The sequence below is a fragment of the Macrotis lagotis genome, unplaced genomic scaffold, assembly GCF_037893015.1.
Source record: "Macrotis lagotis isolate mMagLag1 unplaced genomic scaffold, bilby.v1.9.chrom.fasta BILBYCTG391, whole genome shotgun sequence".
Taxonomy (NCBI): Eukaryota; Metazoa; Chordata; class Mammalia; order Peramelemorphia; family Peramelidae; genus Macrotis; species Macrotis lagotis.
The window spans coordinates 78417-87640 of NW_027422298.1; the positions used below are offsets into that span (position 1 = coordinate 78417).

General features: G+C 36.0%; 1 pseudogene; it reads right to left on the reverse strand.

Annotated features, from left to right (window-relative positions):
• Nucleotides 1-884: 884 nt before the first annotated feature.
• Nucleotides 885-3941, reverse strand: LOC141504141 (heat shock cognate 71 kDa protein pseudogene; annotated as a pseudogene).
• Between the last annotated feature and the right edge of the window lie 5283 nt (nt 3942-9224).

Sequence of the window (9224 nt, forward strand, 5' to 3'; positions counted from 1 at the left end):
AAAAAGTCAATTGGAAAACCTTTTTCTCATCACAAAGTAATTAGATCTGAATCGGTTAATGAAAACTGATGTACTGTTTAATTCTATATAAGCACATTGTGAATATTCATAAGAACTAGGCTCTCATTACCTTTAAGTCTGCCTTATTTTAGCCAGATTTACGGGTCCTCCCATTAGAGAAAATATAGCAAATACAAGTGTTACTGGGACAGGAAGATTGAGTCATTTCCTCTCACTTCCCAATCTCCCTTCTCCTCACCAAGTGCTATCACATACCCCTCCCAAAGCATGCAATATTTTTTACCTTAGGACATTAATAAACATTCAAAAGCACAGAAGCCTAGGTGGGTCCAGCCCTCCTGTCCCACTATTCTAAGAGGGACATAATGGTCAGCTAAAGAAAAGAAAAATCCAGTAAGAAATCTAGGAAGATTTCACAGATGAGGAAGAACTTGAACTGAACCTCAGTGTCCCTGAGGAGAATATTTCTCATCAGAGGCACAGAGAATACCAAAGAGAATTTGTAGCTCAGGTATTTTTAGTAATTCAGTTTGGAAATAAAGTGAAATTGCCTTTCATACATCTTGAAATGGATGAAATGGATGTCCAGCAGACATTTTAAATAAAACATGTCCAAAACAGAACTCATTATCTTTTCTCCTTAATCTTTCCTTCTACCTTCCTTGTTACTATAGATATCAACATCCTCCTCTCAGTCCCCCAGGTTTCCAATCTTGCAGTATCCTGGATTCCTCACTATCTCTCACTCCACAGGATGCAAGCTGTTACCAATCCTGCTGATTTCCCCTGTGCAACATCTCTCTAACATGCCCCCTTCTTTCCTCTGACTACCATCATTCTAGTTGTGCCCTCCATCATCTTGGTTATTTCAATATGGTGGTATTACTTTTGATCAGACCTGCCATCATGCCACCAGCAGTTTCACTTCCAAGGCAAAGAGGAGTGACACCCAAAAGTAGCAAGTCCTACACATTCTCAGATTTATCTCCTGACAGAATGGCAGCCTGGACAGCTGCACCATAGGCAACAGCCTCATCAGGATTGATACTCTTTTTCAGCTCCTTGCTGTTGAAGATGTCTTGCAGAAGCTTCTGGATTTTGGGAATGCCAGTGGCACCACCCACCAAGAAAACACCATGAATCTATGATTTATCTAGCTTAGCATCTCTTAGTGCCTTTTCCCACAGGGTCCAGGGTACCACGGAAAAGATAAGTATTCAGCTCCTCCAATTGGGCTCGGGTGATTGATGTATAGAAGTCGATACCTTCCTAGAGGATGTCAATATCAGTTTTGGTCTGGGTATTGGAAGAGAGGGTATGTTTTGCACATTCACAAGTGGTGTGAAGACGGCAAACAGCCCTGCTGTTCTCTCTGATGTCTTTCTTGTGCTTTCACTTAAATTAAGCAATGAAATGGTTGACCATGCAGTTGTCAATGTCCTCTCCACCCAAGTGGGTGTCCCCACCTGTGGACTTGACCTCAAAGATGCCATCTTCAATGGTAAGAATGGAGTCATTGAAAGTACCACCTCCTACGTCAAAGATCAACAAATTTCTCCCAGTACCAACTTATTTGTCCAAGCCATAAGCAATAACAGCAGCAGTTGGCTCATTCATGATATGGAGCACATTGAGACCAGCCATGATTCCAGCATCTTTGGTGGCCTGACATTGCGAATAGTTGAAATAGTCAGCATTTGTGACAGTCTTCCCAAGGTAAGCTTCAGCAATTTCTTTCATCTTCTGCAAGACCACTGAAGATACTTCTGGGTAGAAACTTTTGGTCTCCCCTTTGTATTCCACTTGGACCTTAGGTCTGCCTGCATCATTCACCACTGTGAAAGGCCAATGCGTCATGTCTGACTGCACAACTGCAACTTCGAATCTTCGACCAATCAGATGTTCGGCATCAAACACTGTGTTAGTGGGGTTCATTGCAAGTTGATTCTTTGCAGCATCACCAATTAAGTGTTCTGTGTCAATGAAGGCAACGTAGCTTAGGGTGGTCCTGTTTCCTTGGTCATTAGCAATGATCTCCACTTTCCCATGTCAGAAAACACCAACACAGAAATAAGTGGTGTCAAGATCAATGCCAACTGCTGGTCCCTTGAACACAGTCACTGGGGAGTCAGAGGTTGTAACTGACCATGGTGGAGAAGAAAAAGGACTGCTGCTATGCTGAGTAGCTCAGTCTTTCTATTACTATGTACAAGGTTCTCCTGGTTCTGCTCACTTCACTTTGCTTAACTTCATAAATTTCTCCAAAGTTTTTGGAAATCATGCTGATACAAGCAAATGGTGTAGAGAATTATGAATGTAGTTTTCATATTGTTGCTAAATGGGTAGTGGTTCCCTGCTCTTGAGATGTAAACTGATTGTAGACCATCTATCTTGTCCCCATTTCCCCCTTCACTTAACTTTGGCCTGAGAGAGGAAATGGCATGTTACACTTAAATGATGAGCATCTCAGGACAGGAAGGAGCATATCTAGTCCAAGGTGTAAGACCACTCCCCGAGTGCCACCCTCTGTCTAGCCTACCATAGAAGGGTATTTAACAGGAAGCACCACTCCTTTGAGCTCTCTTCCTTCTTGAGGTCTTCCATCCAGAAGAATGACCTTTCTCTTGCTTTTCCTTAATCCACATGGAGCACTGTGGGCCTCACTATGTGGCCTTGTGAAGCCAAACTTTTGGCCAATGTACTTTGGAACAATATTTTGTCATAACAAAATCCCGAACAATTTTAACATCCTAGAAAGCTGCAAATTCCTTTACTTTTTTCAGTGGCCTTAAATCTTTTGTCTTCAATCCATAAAATTTTAAAAATCAGCACTTATGGGGGCAGTTAGGTAATGTAATAGATAGAGCATCAGCTCTGGAGGAGGACCTGAGTTCAAATCCAGTCTCAGACCCTTAATAATTACCTAACTGTGTGAGCTTGTACAAGATACTAAACCCCATTGTGATGCAAAAATAACCCAAGGAACTATCCAGCTTGTCATTTGCAATTTATTTATTTTGAATTTGACAATTTTTACGCTAATCTCACTTACCCCCAGCCCCCCATTGAAGGCTGTGTTTACCTTGGTTTACATTGATCTTAGTTGAATGTGATGAGAGAGCAATCGGGGGGGGGGTAAGATAAAGTATAAGAGATAGCAAGATTACATAATAAAAATGCAGTTTTTAAATTAATGATAATAGTATTTGGTCTTTGTTTAATCTCTAGAATTCTTTCTTTGGATACAGATGGTATTTTCCATCACCGGTATCCCAAAATTGTTCCTGATTGTTGTACTGATGGAATGAGCAAGTCCATTAAGGTCAATCATCACCCCCATGTTGCTGTTAGAGTGTACAGAGTTCTGGTTTTGCTCATATCACTCAGCATCATTTCATGTAAATCATTCCAGGTTTCCCTGAATTCCCATCCCTCCTGGTTTCTAATGGAACAATAGTGTTCCATAACACACACATACAACAGTTTGTTCAGTCATTCTCCAATTGATGGACATTTACTCAATTTCCAATTCTTTGCCACTACAAACAAGGCTGCCATGAATATATTTTGTAAAACTGATGGTTTTACCCTTTTTCATGACCTTTTCAGGGTATAGACCCAGTAGTGATATTGCCAACAATACTAGTTGAATTTTTTTTTAATTTTCTTTTTTATTATTTGTTAAAATGCTTTTTAAAACTTTTCTTTCTCTTCTATTATTTGTTAAAAACAGCAAGGTAACAACATAGATAAGTGTACCAGACCTGGAATCTTGAAATGCACATTTTTGTTCCCATTTGGGTGTAATTCCAAATTGCTCTCCAGAAAGTTTGGATGAGTTCATAGCTCCATCAACAATGTATTAGTGTACCAGATTTGCCACATTCCTTCCAAGATTGATCATTGTCCTTTCCAGCCATATTGGCTAGTCAGTGAGGTGTGAAGTAGTACCTCAGAGATGCTTTAATTTGCATTTCTCTAATAAGTAGTGATTTAAGTGTAATTTTTCATGTCACTGTGGATCGCTTTCATTTCCTCATCTCTAAATTGTCTTTGCATATCATTTGACCACTTATCAATTGAAGAATGCTTTGTTTTTTTTAATGTCATTTTTTATAACACAACAATATTCCATCAAAGTTAAGAAGTTCACTTATTCCCCAACTGCTGGGCATTCCCTTAATTTACAATTATTTGCCACTAAATAAATAGCTGTTATAACTATTTTTGTACATATGTTCCTTTTTCTTTGATCTCTTTAGAAAACAAATTTAGTAGTGATGTAATAGGATCAAAGATTTTATAGCCTTTTGGGCAGAGTTCCAAATTGCTCTTCATAACAGTTATATTAGTCCAAAACTATATTAAGAGTATTCCAAATTTTCCACATCCCCTCCAACATCTGTCATTTTCCTTTTCTGTCATATTAGTCAATCTGGTAGGTGTGAGTTGGTACCTCAGAGTTGATTTAATTTTCATTTTTTTCTAATTAATAATGATGTAGGTATTTTTTTAAATTTATAAATAGCTTTTATTTCTTCTTCTGATCACCACCTGCTCAATTTTTCTTGGAAGGGGTGAATAATATTAATTACAATTTTTATACATTTTCAAATACAGTAAAAGGACTTCTCCAAGGTGATACAACAAGTTAAAGAACCAAAACTAATTTTAGAAGTGTTGTATTTTATAAGGTTAATAAATCAAGCCTCAGAGCTTTATGCTATACAACACTATTTCCAGGGGTAGTTAGGTAAAAGGAAAAATATTTAATCAACTTTAACGTTTTCCTTGAGTATAATTGTTTTCTTTTAATAATATGACAGAAAATGGAAAAAGCTTTTTTTTTAGGTTTGGGCTTTTTTTTTTGCAAGGCAATGAGGTTAAGTGACTTACCCAAAGTCACACAGCTAGATATTTATTAAGAGTTAGTCTGGATTTGAACTCAGGTACTCCTGCCTCCAGGGCCGCTGCTCTATTCACTGTGCCTCCTAGCTGCCCCTGCAATCAGCTTTAGTAGGATCAAATATTCTATTTGAGGTCATATTACATTTGAATATAGTATTATATGTTACTCCAAGTGAAAGGTCCTTTATAAGAAACTGATTGCAGTTACTTTCTCAAATGAATTCTTTTGAGAATCAGAAGAAGTAGAATAACAAAGCTAGAAACCATAATAAATTCTTCCTGGAATTGAACAGAATAAAATATTGTTAAAAATAATTTCAAAGGGGAAGAAAGAACCATGAAAATGAACATTGGTATAAAAATAATGATCGAATTTGATTCCAGTGAAGAGTTGAGTAAATTTTGTTTTTTATTTTTTATTTTTCCAGAGGTGACATACTATGGATATGGAGCATTTCATCTACTGTCAGATTATGCTGATAAATTAGCTAGTTGAAATGTTTTTTTAAAAACTTCTTTTTTATTATTTGTTAAAATGCTTTTTTTAAACTTTTCTTTCTCTTTTATTATTTGTTAAAAACAGCAAAGTAACAACATAGATAAGCGTACGAGACATGGAATCTTGAAATCTGGCCTCAATCACTTACTATGTCAAGTCACTTAAATGTTTGCCTCAGTTTCCTCATCTGTAAAATGAGTGAGAGAATAAAATGACAAATCACTCCAGTATCTTGGCCAGGAAAATCCTAAGAAGAGTCAGACATGATTGAAAAAATTAATGAAGTAACAGTTAAACAATTTATTAAAATGATTTCTTACTGACAAGTGAGTAAAGAAGGATAAATATAAAGAAATAAGACTAATGTAAAAATAGAAGATTTAAAGAAAATTTTCAAAATTCAATTTGCAAGTATATCATCATAGCAACAAAATGGATTATGGTATTGAAATTTAGCACAAACTGACAAAATAGAGACAGTTTGATTTTGCAATAGGAATTTGGCTAAAAATAGCTGAACATAACTCTCATGAACAAGTTAGGAGTAATAATGAATATTTTAGAGATTATTTTAAAAATCCCCATCTTTGTTTCTAATCAATTACTTTTGTACTAAGTTCAAAACAGTACATGGAAATGTAAGTGACTCTATTAGGTTACCTCTGATTATTTTCTTTGCTTTATAATACCAAAAAATGAAAATGTTGTATTTAGAAGATAAGCCCAAGAGGAACCTAGTCAGGATTAACATCTTGTAAGCCAGTTAAATAAGTTTAAAGGATAAGGACTTCATTCTGCCTTTGATGACATCTTACTATACAAAATGGGCACTAGGTGACACAGTGGATAGTATTGGGATGGAAACCAGGAAGATTCTTCTTCCTGAGTTCAATTCTGACCTCAAACACATACTATCAGTGTGACCCTAGGCAAGTCACTTAACCTCATTTGCTTTAGTTTCTTATTTGTATAATCTGTAAAATGAACTGGAGAAATAAATGGCAGACATTTCCAGTATCTTTGCTGTGAAAATCCCAAATGGGGTCACAAAGAGTTGGATATGACTGACAAATATGACTGAATAGTATAATAAACCTATACAAAATGTAAAAATCATCACTGAAACCCAGTGGCAAGTCTATGTTCTGATACTAACTGTTTTTGGATTCTGATTCAATTTTTATTGTGTTCTGTTGGATAAAATAAAGTCTCTCCTATTCCCATTTTCTTGTTATTTTCATGGAAACTGAAGACCCCCTTTACCTTTTTCTGTAGAGATCTAAATATGGACCATGTTCTAATGTTCTCACTTGATGGAACATAAACCCAAGGAAATAAGAATTTCCTAAAATTACTCATAGGCTCTTAAAAATAGAGAACTCAAAGATGCTCCCAGGATTCCCATTTTAGTCCATTGGTCACCCACACATTTGGGGGAGGGTGCCAGTTAGGTAATGGGGTTAAGTGATTCACAAGGTCACACCACTAAAAAGTATCAAGTGTAAGATATTGGATTTGAACTCAGGCCCTCCTGGTAATAGGTTCTGTGCTCTATTCTCTGCACCACCTAGCTATTCCCCACACAAATTTTTGCTTGTGTTTTTACTTGTGCACACATATCATTACATGCAGAAATACATGCAGCTAAGTAGTATAGTGGTAGAACGCTGGACCTGGAATCAGGAATTCTCAAATTTAAATTCAACCTCAAGCACACACTGACTGTATGAGTTAGCAAGTCCCTTTTTGTGTCTGTGAAATGTGTATGATTAAAGCAAATACCTCCCATGGTATTTGTGAGAATAAAATACTTTATTTGTAATATTTGTAAAGTAGTTGCAAATCTTAAAACAAGATGGTACATAATCTGGAGAACAATTTGGAGCTATGCCAAAAGTACTATAAAACTGCACATATAATCATAGACCAGTAAAACTGCTACTAGGTCTTTATCCCAAAGAGATCAAAGAAAAAGGAAAAGGATCCATATGTACAAAAATATTTATAGCAATTTCTTGTGGTAATAATGAATTTGAAGTTGAGGGGATGATCATCAATGGGGCAATGGCTAAAAGCACTGTGGATATGATTGTGATGGAATACTATTATTCTGTAAGAAATGACAGGGAGAAAGATTTTAGAAAAATTTAGGGAGTCTTATATCAACTTGTACAAAGTGAAGTGAGCAGAGCCAGGAGACAATAACAACTTTATTGTATTGATGATGAACTGTGAACTATTCTATTCTGATCATTACAAGGATCCAAGACAATTCTGAAGGATTCAGCCTGAAAAATGCTATCTATTTCCAGAGAGAGAACTGATGAAATTTGAATGCAAAGTGAAAAATACTTTTTGCACTTTCTCCATTCTTCATATTTTTCAAAATAGCCAACAGAAATCCATTTTGTGTGTTTTCACATGTACAACTGTTATCACATTTCTTCCCTTCTAAATAGATTGGCAAAGGGACAAAGTGAGGAAGAAAACTGAGAACTCAAAAAAATTTTAAGTGAATGTTTAAAATAAATAAATAATAAAGAAATTTAAAAGAAAAAACACAATATGGTAAAGAGGGCTATTTTCCTGGTCAGGAAGATCTACTTCTGATACATCCTTATTGTGTGACCATGGGAAATTTATTTGCTCAGTGCTCCAGGTGACTTTCTAAGACTACAAATTCTCTTAAGATTAGCAGTTATGAGAGATGCCAATTTTCACTAACAGAATGGTTTAGCAGATAGAAAGACTCAATTTCAGGAGTTCCAATTCAATCTCAGATACTTACTAGATGTATAACCTGGGCAAGTTCACTTAATCCTGTTTGCCTCAGTTTCCTCATCTATACATTGAGCTGGAGAAGGAAATGGCAAACCACTTCAGAATCTTTGCCAAACAACCCTCTAAATTGGGGCACAAACAGTTGCACATGACTGAAATAGAAGAAAAACAACAATCCTACACTGAATTCTTCGAATTAATTACATCACAAATTCTGATGCTTCCCTCCTAACCCCCCAAAAGCCAGAATAATCAAAAAATAAGTTGTAGTTGGCAGAGCTTTGGACTGAGACTCAGAAGATTTAGATTCTAGTCTTGCCTTTGCCACTAATTCCCAAATTGATTGCTATAGAACTCTTGGTAAATAACTTCACTGCCCTGAATTACTTTTTACTTCTTTGTAAAAGGAGGGGATTGGACAAGATGAGCTATAACGTTCCTTTCACTTCTACCTTTCTGAGATTCTAAGAGGCAAGGTGATGAAAGCTCAACCGAATACTGAACTAGCTTGCAGAGTTTGAAAAGTTCTACAGATATTGTACAAATAGGTCAGTGATTGACTCAGATTTGGTTTCTGTAATGCTGAGGAAATATTGTGTAGTTCATAATTTGCAAACAAATTTAAAATTTAAATTAAATTAAATTATATTATTTAAAATTAAAACAAACAAAATTAAAATAAACCTCATAAAAGAGAACCTCATGCATTTTCTGATATTCAGGGTTTTAATTGCATTAACATGTGCTCTTATGTTTGCATAATGTTTGCTTATTTGTTTGATCATGATTCATACAAAAGTTACAGAACAGAGTAATTACTCTCCAGGGGTAGCCTTGGGTGCCTGGCAATGTTTTTGTTACACCTGCTTGCATAAATTTAAATCTCCCTGTTCATAGTACCTCAGGGACAGCCTTCATAGTGCTAGCCTGTGAGAGTAATTAGAGGATCAGTGTTAATGTCTAATGTATGCCATCCTCATCAAAGCCTCTTTCTGTTTGCTTTCCTTCTTTCCAT